The 13948-nt window shown below is 41.9% G+C and overlaps 1 protein-coding gene across 4 annotated transcripts in view; it reads right to left on the bottom strand.

The window, feature by feature from the left end:
- TNNI3K (TNNI3 interacting kinase) overlaps positions 1 to 13948 on the bottom strand; it is a 154777-nt gene that overhangs the window by 83838 nt on the left and 56991 nt on the right. The gene's annotated exons all lie outside the window — the stretch shown is intronic.

Genomic DNA, 13948 nt, shown 5'->3' with positions numbered 1-13948 from the left:
CAGCCTATAAATAGGACATTAGAAAACCCCTTTACCTTTATATGTAAAATGTAGTTGAGAGGTGGTGATCTTGGTATCATGTAAGCGGCTTCCTCTACTTTTTTAAGCATTTCAGAGCTAGTTACCAAAAGATCATTAGGAAAGTTCAATAACTATATTAGCAAGGCTTAATGGACCTTACAGGCTGCCCGGGCTTATTATGTAGTTAGGATATGATAGATGATTAGCTCACAGCAATATTACAAATGGTCAGTGGAGTAATGAATTATCTCATAACAGGTTTTATCCTATAATTCTAAAGAAAAAAAATCTAATATTATCAAAAAAGAAGAAAGTCTATGGCCGAATGGTGGGGACTGTGGTATCTCATCGCTGGTGTTTTGTGTTTTATACCTGTCGCAAAAGCTTCTCCTCTAGGTTTAGTGGTGATGAAGGTAGCATTCTGTAGTTTCACCACTAGATGTCAGTGTTTAATATGTATACTCTTATGGATTGCACAGCTGAAGCTGACAAAGGGTTGCTGTTCCTTATGTGTTGTGTACTTTTCTTGTCCAATGGAGATACTCTTTCTTTCTGACCGATCACTTTTCTTCTTTTCACTTTGCACACATTCCTTTCCACCACTCACAGGGTCTGTTACATACCCCTGTAGGAAGTAGTCACTTGGTGGGAGAAAGTGTAGCTTCAGTCTTATCCAGATTCTCGTGGGAAGAGGACACACAAAGCAGACGTCCCTTCTGTAGCCAAGCCAGGGCCTGGCTCTGCCAGGACCCTTGTCCGGGATCAGTCTAGTCTAGACAGTAAGTTAGTGAGGTGGTGAGACACACGTAGAAAATTGGGGATAAACCCAGCCCACGCCGAGAACCACTCTACAAAGTGAAGGGCAGGGCAGTATCCTGATACACAGAGGAACTAGCTTGGATAGAACAAAGATACCAGAAGGTCTACGTATTCTATCTCGCAGTGCAGGTGAAACTGGGACTCTCTTGGACACTTAGCTTCACCCAGGTAACCAGGGCTGGGGCCCTATTAGGACGAGGACGAGAAGCTCAACACTATAGGGCACCACGGGTACAAGTTAACTTCTCACTCTCAAGTCTCAAGTATTTCTCTAAAGTTCCGGCAGAGCACAAGTACTACATTGGGTTGGGACTCCCTTGACAAGCTCCTCTCCTCTACCCTGCTCCTCTCTGCTCTCAACTATACAAGCACCACAAGTACCTCTATGGTATTCCACTCTTTCCAGCATTTCCGCAGCACAGATCAAGTTAAGCATAAAAGTCTGTACAAAGACCTTATATCTATTGCCCAGGCCCGTTTCTAGCGCCAGGCAGGCTGGGCGACTGCATGGGGCGCCGACAGCTAGGGGGCACCCCTCGAGACCTCACTCGGCCCACCCAGGCCACTGCCGCAAGCACCCCCCCATGCCAGACCGCGCTAAGCTGATCGCTACCCACCCCGGGAGTGCAGTCACTGCCAAAGGACCTCATCTCCCTCAACCGGGGCCCTCCAGCAGGTGCAGTGATATGACGTCACTGCACATGCTGGAGGATCCGTCCTGCTCCTCACGGGCTGAGAGAGAAGAGAAGAGAGAAGATATAGAGAGACCAGTTCCATGCCAGGATTAGGTGAGTATAATGATTTTTGTTTTTATTTTTTGTGTTGGGCAATGCAGGGGAACAGTATAGTGGACAAATTCCGGCGGAAAGGCGCCATAGATACCATTTTATGGCCGGACGGATTCCGGATTCCATCGAAAGAAGTGACATGTCAATTCTTTCGGCGGAAAGTGGAATCCGCCCGCCCATAGAATGGTGTCTATCCGCGCAGATTCCGTAGTGTGAACCCACCCTTACTATAGGGATTATTGCTATGGGGAGAGAGCACAGGGGGCATTATTATTATTGGGGCAGAGCACAGCGGACATTATTACTATGGGGACACAGGCAGACAGAGGGCAGTTACTGTGGGAGCACAGCACAGGGGGGATTATTACTATGGGGAGAGAGCACAGGGGGCATTAGTACTATGGGGAGAGAGCACGTGGCGATTATTACTATGGGGAGAGAGCACAGGGGGGATTATTACTAAGGGGAGAGAGCACAGGGGGCGATATTACTATGAGGGCAGAGCACAGCGGGCATTATTACTATGGGGACACAGGCAGACAGAGGGCAGTATATGGGGGAGCACAGCAGAGAAGGGGGCATTATTACTATATGGAGGGACACCGGAGGGGAAATTATTGCTATATAGGAGTACCGCAGAGAAGGGGAAATTATTACTACATAGGAGTAAAGCAGAGCAAGAGAAATTATTACTATATGTGGCACAGCAGAGCAGGGGCATTATTACTATATGGGGGCACAGCAGGGGATCCTACATACAGAGGGCAACTCACAAACCTACTGACTTGCACATGACACAAAAAAGTGGAAGAAAGTTGTTGTAAGTGCAGAGCCTAAGATGTTTGTCTGGCAGGTTCAGAAGAGAAGAATTGTAACTGCAAGAAACCATTCAAATGATCATGGTGGTCGGGGCTCGATGGGGAGGAAAAGGAAAGTGAGTCACTGAATGATGTTTTTTGCATTTTGAAATAATGCTGGATAACACTGCTCTATGCCACACACACTGCTTCTTCCTAACAACAACCCAACATGTTGCTTGTGGTATTACAGCTCTGTCCCATTCACTTCAATGGAACTGAACTCCAGTCTGATGTACCAATGTAAAAGCAGCCATAATGCTGTGGTCCTGGACAAAACCTTAAAGCCATGCACCAGCAAGCAAATGAAAGCATAAATAGCCAATAAATAACATACATAATACCCATAACTTATCATCAAAACACAAGCGTCATCATCATCATCACCAACACCACCACCACAGAGGAGTAGCATAAACCGTCTATCTGCCATTGTATTCAGCCATTGGGGGAAACAATATTGCAGGGGGGTTAAATTATTTAAACAAACAGGGTGTAAAATGTGAATTCTGACACAATATAAGAACACTCTGGGTATAAACAGTACGGCCTTATCTGAAATCAGATTATGCAAATGACTTTCAAATCAATGTGCGCGGCGGCGGCGCCAGTATTTCCAGCGCTGTGATATGTAAAATGATTCATTTTATTACAAGCTTTTGAAGTCATGGTAACAGAAATCTTAATAAACCGAAAAAGATTTTAGGCATCAACCTCATCAAACCGTACACAGTGGCAGCGCCGCCAGGAGATTTAAAGGGAGCCGGCTTTGTACGCGGCTTTGTTTTTCAGCACCCAGACAATGCAGATGTTGGTTATTAGACCGTATTTGCATATACAAAGTATTCGATGAGCGCAAAAGGCAAAATCAACAGCATTAAGTCACATGACTCTATTACTGCGCTATACGAGTCATTAAACAGAGGTAACCTCCATACCGCCATGGCACCTTGTATTTTATACAGAGATGACACAAGCAAATCAATTAGAAAGGAATAAAGTTTGGGCTGAATTTCCAAAAAAACTTGAATTTTGCTCAAAATTTGGGGGATTTAGGTGAGTCACTACAAATCATGGCTGCCATTTTAACAATCAGAAGAAGGACTATGGGTTAGGTTAGGGGTAGGGGTAGGGACCCAACCCTTAGAATTATACTGTCATGGTATTAAAAGGGTATTCCACTCAAACATAACTTTTAATATGTTGCTGCCCATGGTGAGACTAACAATTCCTTCCTTACTTGTTATTATCTATTCAGTCTCCTTCTCCTAGTTCTGAGCTTCTGCTTTCTGCTGAAGACACAAAAATCAGTGTGTAAACTTTTCTCTGTCTCCCCCTCCTCCTCCCCCCCCCCCCCCTTCTGAGACAGCTGATGTAAACAATTCCCTGGCAGGCTTTATCTGCAACATTGTATCTTCTTTGTAATGCTGGGAGGATTTATCACAGTGAGTTCATCAGCAACTTGGCCTCAGATTAACCCTCCCAGCCTTACAAAGAAGCTAAAAAGTTGCAGCTGAAGCCAGCCAGGGACCTGTTAACATCAGAAGTCCGAAGGAAAGAGGAAGGGGGAGGAGACAGAGAGAAAAGCTCACACACATATATTTATTAATATTATTATTATTACTATTATTATTATTATTTATTATTATTATTATTTATTATTTTATTAAGAGCTTGGATACGGTTGGATACAGTCCTAGATGACCTCAGTGTTAAACATGATTTTTCAGGGCAATTCCGAAGCACCATGATAAAGAACAATATTCCATAATGACACATATTGTAGTTGTATACAAATTTTACAACAAATCACATCTATACAAACAAAACTATGTAAAAACTTCATATTAGTATCAGGTTTCTCCCCTAAGCTGCCCCTACAGATTTTCTCCACTAAACATTAGCTTTTAAACCAAAAATACATTGTGGATTATACTTTACTACTCTTTTATGACCATTAGGCGGTAATCTGAATTCACTTCTGTATGGCCCCCCTTGACCAGAATTACAGCCACAAACAGTACTGGCAACCAGAAAGGCAGAGATTTAAGTATGTGTGTGGGAGTAACAGAGGAACAGTGCTCTGTACTAAAGAGCCTTAGAAAACATAAGAAAAAGATCCAATTTATTCCTGCTGCTGGTGGAGTGTATTTTAAAAGGCTTTCTCTGCTTCTTATAATCCAATTTTCTTAGAATATAATACTGAAAAAAGCTGATCACAGTGATCGTCTGTAATCTGTGGATGGACCTGGAAAGTGTTTCATTATGCAGCAGTGCCACCACAGGTGAAATAAGGAATTACATGTTACTAATTACAATAAATGGACTGTCTAGATTAGTGATGGCCAACTTTGGCACTTCATCTATTGCAAAACTACAATTCCCATCATGCTTTGGCAGCCAAAGTCATATCTTTTGTTGTTAACCCCTTCCTGTCAGTAACATGTATATAAACGTTCCTACTGCACATACCCCGTGCAGTAGGAATGTATATATACGTTCGTGTACTGACAGGGTTACTGATGTGAGAGGGAGTGCTGCAGTGAGAGCGATCCCGCTCACATCAGTGTCCGGGGCTGGAGGTAATGAGAGTCAGCTTCAATCCCGCAGCTGTGGCCCATTAACCCCTTAAACGCTGCGATCTACAGCGATCGCGGAGTTTAAGGTGCTCAGTAACAGATCAAGCATCTGTCACTGAGTGACACGGCAGCGGGGGTCCCGATCGCATGTGCTGACAGGCGGGGGTAAGCTCCTTACCTCCTTCCTGTCGAATTGGCGATCTATGTGTAGAGTCTGCTCTCAGGCAGGCTCTATATATAGATTGCCAATAACACTGATCTATGCTATGGCATAGCATAGACCAGTATATGCAATCTAATGATTGCATCTTTTACAGTAAATAAAACTGGGGGGAAAAAAGTGTAATAAAAAAAGTTTTATAAAAGTATTAAAAAACCCCTTATAACTCCCCTCCCCCCAATAAAAGTTTAAAAGACCCCCTTGCCCATTACAAAAATAAATAAATAAAAAACATATTACATATCGTAGCGGGCGGAATTGTCCGATCTACTAAAATATAACATTATTGTTCCCGCACGGTGAACGGCGTAAACGGAAACAAAAAAAAAACGCACCAGGATTGCTGATTTTATTAAATTATATATCAAAAAAGAAATTAATAAAAAGCAAATCAAAATTTTTCTGTTACACCAGTATGATATAAATAAAAAAATGGCGCAAAAAATGACACCCCAACCATCCCTGTAGGTGGAAAAATAAAAGCGCTATGGCTCCTAGAAGGCGGGGAGGAACATTGCGTTAATTTGACCCGGACTTTTGTGCATCAAAGGGCTCTGTCTTGAAAGGGTTAATGGCACAGTGGGATTGTAGTTTTTGCCTTTACTGTTAAAGGGGTTTTCCAGCGCTACAAAAACATGGCCACTTTCTTCCAGAGACAGCCCCACTCCTGTCTCCAGCTTGGGCAGGGTTTTGCTGCTCAGTTCCATTGAAGTGAATAGAGCTTAATTGCAAACCGCACCTGACCTGGAGACAAGAGTCATGTTGTCTCTGAAAGAAAGTGGCCATGTTTTTGTAGCACTGGATAACCTCTTGCCTGAAGTTCTGCAATATACAAAGGGGATGTGAATGCTGGGCTCAGGGGCTCTGGTTAGGAGGCGGACATGAATCATGGACCCCTAGCGGAGCCGCAAACAACTGATATGTCAGTTTTCTGCCGCCGCTATTTAGTGAATAGAGGCCGTAGAGAACCATGTCAGTGCACACTATGAAGCGAGCGGCTCCGGCCTTAAGCTTTATAGAGTGCAGTGGGGAGTTCTGATGCGGCCACATCAGAACTGTGCAGGCTGAAAGATCATCCGGCCGGTGCTGCAGTATCGGCCGAGATGATCTTTTCAGAGACCGGTCGCTCCGTGACCCGACCGGGTCACGGAACGGCCGGTCTCTTACGCCATGTGAACATGGCCTAACCAAGTAATAGACCTACAGGGAAAAAATACATAGAGAAATTATGCTCATTAGTGATTAAGATACAGACTACGAGCAGACAATCTGGTTGTTATGAGACCCTTGAGAATAGGTGGATCAGCCCTAGTTAGTCAGGCCCCCCTCTCATGGGTGGGAAAACTCTGCGGAATAATAGGAGGCCCATTTTAATAATTTCTACAAGCCCCCTCTCTTCTATGTATGGCACTGAGCCCAGGTAGTCATAAAGCCAAAGCAATAAAATGTCTTAAAAAAAAAATAGCCTTTAATCCATTTAATGTCTTCTATTGCTGCCTACTGCAAATGTAATTCCTCCCTCCCATTACAAATGAAGAAATATCACTGTGCTAGCCCAGTATTGTCTTACCAGTAACACGCTTTTTATGCTGCAAAGCCTTATGGGGACATAAAGCGATTCACACGTGGAGGCTTATTACTTGAGAAGCGTCCCATTGCGAGTGCTACTGCTTAGCCAGTACATATTCTAAAGCAGACTATAAAACAAATGTGCTTTCTAAGCTCGAGAAACAATAAAGCCTATAAAATACTAAATGATACAGCAAATAAAGCAGGAGAAGGAAAGAAAGAAAAAAAAAACCTAATTGTTCATACAAGCGGAATTGATCCGTATAGGATCAGAAGGTTAGAAACATTCAAGGAGGGAAAAAAAAAGTATTTAGGCTATGGACGCATGGCAAATGGAATCTGTAAATTGTGCTAGTATCATAGATTTGTGAATTGTTATTAAGGAAAACAGTGGGGTGAGGAGAATGCATTCTGTAGAAAGGGTGTTTTTGTATTAAAAGGAATTTGGAGAATGATTCTAGTGACAATGTATATTACCATCAATGGTACAGTAAGTCATATAGTAAAGGTTCTAAAAAAAATACCCCATACAGAGCAATACATTTTCTGTAAGATTCCATTAAGAGTAGGAAGTTTCAAATAATCCTCTAAGTAGTATAATAATATTGCACCAACCATTATTACCACTCATAGGGAGACTGTAACTACTATATTACTGCCTCATATGTACAAGAATATAACTACTATAATACTGTTACGACATACAAGAATATAACTACTATAATACTGCTCCTATATACAAAAATATAACTACTATAATACTGCTCCTATATACAGGAATATAACTACTATAATACTGCCCCCTATATACAAAAATATGACTACTATAATACTGCTCCTATATACAGGAATATAACTACTATAATACTGCTCCTATATACAGGAATATAACTACTATAATACTGCTCCTATATACAAAAATATAACTACTATAATACTGCTCCTATATACAGGAATATAACTACTGTAATACTGCCCCCTATATACAAAAATATAACTACTATAATACTGCTCCTATATACAGGAATATAACTACTATAATATTGTTCCTATATACAAGAATATAACTACTATAATACTGCTCCTATATACAAGAATATAACCACTATAATACTGCTCCTATATACAAGAATATAACTACTATAATACTGCTCCTATATACAAGAATACAACTACTATAATACTACTCCTATATACAAGAATATAACCACTATAATACTGCCCCTATATACAGGAATATAACTACTATAATACTGCTCCTATGTACAGGAATATAACTACTATAATACTGCTCCTATATACAGGAATATAACTACTATAATACTGCTCCTATATACAAGAATATAACTACTATAATACTGCTCCTATATACAAGAATATAACTACTATAATACTGCTCCTATATACAGGAATATAACTACTATAATACTGCTCCTATATACAAGAATATAACTACTATAATACTGCTCCTATATACAGGAATATAACTACTATAATACTGCTCCTATATACAAGAATATAACTACTATAATACTGCTCCTATATACAGGAATATAACTACTATAATGCTGCTCCTATATACAAGAATATAACTACTATAATACTGCTCATATATACAAGAATATAACTACTATAATACTGCTCCTATATACAAGAATATAACTACTATAATTGCGAAGAGGAGAAACAGCTGACCCGCACCACCAAACAATACTCCAGTGTCTATGGACCCACGGACGTGAGTATGCAGGATACACCGCGATGTACACGGCTGGGCGCCGGGGGTGCAAGACGATGAAGGAGGAATACGCTGTGTGTAAAGTAGATGAAGACAGCACTCACCCGGTATCAGACAGCTCACTTTATTCCATAAATCGCTGGTGGCAGGGAGGGAGAGGTGAGGACGCGCACTGGGACGGCCGTTTCGGGGACACGCCCCCTTTGTCGACCAGGTAATGACGCCATGTGGTGGGAGGTGTGCTATATACACAGGTAGCGTGCACGTGATCAAGAAAAAATGTGTGTTAAACAATAAACAAAGACATTTACACAAAAACACTGAAATCGTTCCGCTCGTTGAGGCCCGCTCGGCCTCAACGAGCGGAACGATTTCAGTGTTTTTGTGTAAATGTCTTTGTTTATTGTTTAACACACATTTTTTCTTGATCACGTGCACGCTACCTGTGTATATAGCACACCTCCCACCACATGGCGTCATTACCTGGTCGACAAAGGGGGCGTGTCCCCGAAACGGCCGTCCCAGTGCGCGTCCTCACCTCTCCCTCCCTGCCACCAGCGATTTATGGAATAAAGTGAGCTGTCTGATACCGGGTGAGTGCTGTCTTCATCTACTTTACACATAACTACTATAATACTGCTCCTATATACAAGAATATAACAACTATAATACTGCTCCTATGTACAAGAATATAACTACCTATATGAGTAGAATTGCTCTTTAATATCCATCATCCACGACCTTCCAAAAATCAAAAGCCCCTATGATTATTGGGATCAAACACTGTGTAGCTTAAAGAGTAGACAGAAAATATAATAGACTTGTAGAAAGTTCGGCAAATCCCCCATGAAAAGACAGTCACACGGCTGCTTTGTGTTCCAGGACTGAGGTATCAAACGCGGCGGTCTGTATCTGGCAGGTGCATTTATCATTAAATCATTCATTAGAGGCAAAGAACGGCTTGACAGCAAACTTTGTATACCCTGGTGATTATCCCAAAGTTTAGAAAGCGAGTTTAAAGGAGCGCTGTCACTGTGAAGTAACGTTCACTGATCCAATAGAGGATCAAACGCCACCTCATGGCCGCCATTAGACGAGCAAGAGAAAGATCCCAGCTGTGGCCCATTTGCAAATAATGACCGTAGGATGTGAAATTATATCAGCAAACATCCCCCGATCCTCAGAAGTGTCTGCAACAGATTCCCTTACTTCTGCACATAGAATGGAATTACTTGGATTTCAATGGGTGAAAGTTTTAAATTTAACAGGGTCCCAGTTAACTAGGACAGGACCCCCAAGAACAACCATACTGCTCAGTAATAAAACCATGGATTAAAGGGGTACTCCAGTAAAATGTTTTTTTTTTTTATTTCAAATTAACTGGTTTCAGAAAAATTTGTAAATTACTTGTATTTAAAAATCTCAAGTCTTGTGCAGAACATTTCTCTATACAGCTGATTATTTCTTCAGACAGCAAGACAGGAAAAAGCTGCTGTATTCATTGTCTGCTCCTCTGCTTGCGGCATTGTGCAGCACAAGGAAATGGTGATGTAGGCTGGAGGGGCTGGACAGAGATGGTGACATCACTCAGAGGGGTGTGGCTTGAGCTCAGAAACAAAATCCAGCTAAGCATTCTAAAAAAGGAGAGGACGATGCCTTGTTTTAGGAGAGGGAGGAGCAAGATTGTGTTGCCATTGGTCATTACATCACAGTACTCATATATTCTTACCGTACAGGGCTTACATAATGATACCATACAGTGCACACATATGATTACCGTACAGTGCTCATATAATGATACCATACAGTGCACACATAATGATACCATACACTGCTCACATAATGATACCATACACTGCTCACATAATGATACCATACACTGCTCACATAATGATACCATACAGTGCACACATAATGATACCATACACTGCTCACATAATGATACCATACACTGCTCACATAATGATACCATACACTGCTCACATAATGATACCATACAGTGCACACATAATGATACCATACACTGCTCACATAATGATACCATACAGTGCACACATAATGATACCATACACTGCTCACATAATGATACCATACACTGCTCACATAATGATACCATACAGTGCACACATAATGATACCATACACTGCTCACATAATGATACCATACAGTGCACACATAATGATACCATACAGGGCTCACATAATGCTACCATACAGTGCACACATAATGATACCATACACTGCTCACATAATGATACCATACAGTGCACACATAACATTCCCATACAGTGCACACATAATGCTACCATACACTGCTCACATAATGATACCATACACTGCCCACATAATGATACCATACAGTGCACACATAACATTCCCATACAGTGCACACATAATGCTACCATACACTGCCCACAAAATGAGGGAGGAGCAAGATTTTGTTGCCAATGGTCATCACATCACAGTACTCATATTCTTACCATACAGAGCTCACATAATAATACCATATGTCTATAAGTCTCCTAGCGTCTATCTAGCAGGGCTTTCCTCTTTATAATGCGTTCTTGCTACCATCACTATATTGGTATTACCAAAGCACCATATTAATGACAACAATAGCGCCACCTGCAGTCCGTAGAACACTGTAACATGACACATGTAAGGCTTCACATAACCTTCAGTGAATGATGTCAGCTATGATTTCAATAGCCAATAATTCTGCTATACATGTAAATGCTGGAGGCCACTTCATATAACGAGTCAATGTACATACTCAGTGTGAATACAGATGCCATTAATGTCATGTTCCAGGGCGTTCTCCGGTGTTCTAGGAACTCATTCATTATATATGTTCTACCCCAGACGCAGGGCTGATTGGAATGCACAACACTCCTGCAACTTTGCATTGTGCGATAGCGAACTGGATTGGAATCGGATACAGTGACATAATTAGACATTAACTTTTAATTACGGGGATGTTTAACCCCCGCCGCCACTTGAGCTTTCAGTTTGGGGAAAAAAAAAAATTAATTACCTATATCATGTATATGAGAGAAGCTGATTCTACCGCTACAAGGCAATTAACCTACGTGAAGCAATATGGAGCCTTGTAATTATAGCGGGGAAGGTGCCGGATTTGTTTCACTTGTATTATAAACTACATATGCTGATGAAGAATATGTCTCTGTCATGTTAGGATTCATGTGACCGACCTGTCCCTTGGCTAGGAGAGTCCACTGCTCAGAAACTGGGCGCCATTTTGTTTTCTAATCCTCAGAATGGCTAACAGGGAGGACACTTGGTATTACTTTCTGTGATGTTCCACAGTAATATACACTGGATGGACACCTTGTCTCAAATATGTCTACAGCATTAGGATCTGGGGACTATGTTGGGAAGGCCAGGAAATCATGCTGTCGTGTTACTGGAACCAACCATAACTATGTGACCCTTGTGGATGGTGCAGTGTCCTGCTGACAGTCTCCTTCTGCCATAGGATGAACAGCTGCTGTGAAGGGGTGAACTTAACCGGACACAATAAATTGATAACCCTACTGACCAAACCACCATCCACAGGATTTCAGAGCCAGGGTGTGCTAAGAAAACTTTCCTCCCAACCTATACCTCTTTAACCAGCCTGAACTGTTCACACCTGACAGGAAGAGTTTAGAGATATATGCTGCTTGTACCAAATTGAGCCATCCCCCCCCCCCCACCATCCATCAGCATGGTGCCAGAAAGATCTGTGTCCATCTGATGGTGTCATGTTTCTCCTTAAACAAAGCGATGATCATCTATAAAGATCTGGATTCATCTGACCAAGCCATGTTCCTCATCAAAGATCTGTATCCATCTGACCCATCCATGTCAAAAATTTGGATCTGACTGGGTCATGTTCCTCCATAAATATCTAGATTCACCTGGTCTGGCTATGTTTCTCCACAGAGATCTGAATCCATCTGACAGAATCATGTTCATCCATAAAGATCTGGATCCATCTGACCTGGCCATGTTTCTCCATAGAGATCTGGATCCATGTGACTACTCCCTCTTTCTCCACAAAGATCTGGATTCACCTGACCAGAGATCCACAGAGATCTGGATCCACCTGGCCAAGCCATGTTTCTTCAAAGAGATCTTGATTCATTTGACCAGTCCATGTTTCTCCACAGAGATCTGGATCCATCTAACCAGTCAATGTTTTTTTCACAGAGATCTAGATCCATCTGACACAGCCATGTTCCTCCACAGAGGTCTGGATCCATCTGACCTGCTTATGTTTCTTCACAGAGATTAAGATCCATCTGACACAGCCATGTTTCTCTGCAAAGTTCTGGATCCATCTGACTCGGCCATGTTCATCCATAAAGATCTGGATCCATCTGACTGGGCCATGTTTCTTCACAAAGATCTGGATTCATCTAAACGGGCCATGGTATCTGGATCCACCCGACCAGTTCATGTTCTCCACAAAGATCAGGATCCACCTGACCAGGCCATGTTTCTTCACAGAGATCTAGATCCATATGACTGCATAATGTTTCTCCACTGCTCAGTGATACAATTTTTGCCCTTTTCCCCCACTGGAGTCTCTCCTATCTATTTCCCTTAGACACAAAGGCCCTGGAGAAGGTTGTGTGCGTTTTTGTCTCAATTCTTCACAGCTTTTAAGATCTCTAATCTCTGTCAGTGAATGGAAACATTCTTGTTTACATTCAAAGGCTGAAAACTCATCCCAAACTAGCTTAATCACAGAGGTGCACCACTCTTTCACATATACACTGTAATGAGCGATGGATGTAAACAAGTGTTTCTTTTCACTAACAGACAGTAGACATCTTAAAAATTGGGGGGAATTGAAAAGCAAAATAGATAGATCCAAGGATGGGGAACCTTTGGCCCACCAGCTTTAGCAAAACTACTATTTCCATAATGGCTTGACAGCCTAAACTTTAAATTTGGCTATCCAAGCATAATGGGAACTGTGGTCTTGGAACAGCTAGAGGGCCAAAAGTTATCTAGATCTATCCATATTATAGGGGTACAACTGCTGGGACCTCTACCAATTACAAGAATGGTGGATCTCTTATCCTTCTGTGTAAATAGTTGTTGATTCTTTCTCCGTGTAATAAAGACAACGATCAGCCAATAAAACGATCATCGGCTGATCTGTTGGTTTAGGTTTTGCTCTAAGATCACCGTGCGACGACCACACACTGCTACTTGTAATAGCGATGCTCAGCCGACCGCTAAAGATTGCCCAAACACCTGATACCTTACCTCTCCCGGTCTTCTCTCCTGTGCTGCAGCTTACCGGTCACAGCGGCAGCAATGTCTGAGCTTCTCAGTTGCGTCTCA

This window comes from Dendropsophus ebraccatus, chromosome 8, assembly GCF_027789765.1.
Source record: "Dendropsophus ebraccatus isolate aDenEbr1 chromosome 8, aDenEbr1.pat, whole genome shotgun sequence".
NCBI classification, from domain to species: domain Eukaryota; kingdom Metazoa; phylum Chordata; class Amphibia; order Anura; family Hylidae; genus Dendropsophus; species Dendropsophus ebraccatus.
The sequence above is the reverse complement of the archived record's forward strand: the minus strand, read 5'-3'. Positions and strand labels throughout refer to the sequence as shown.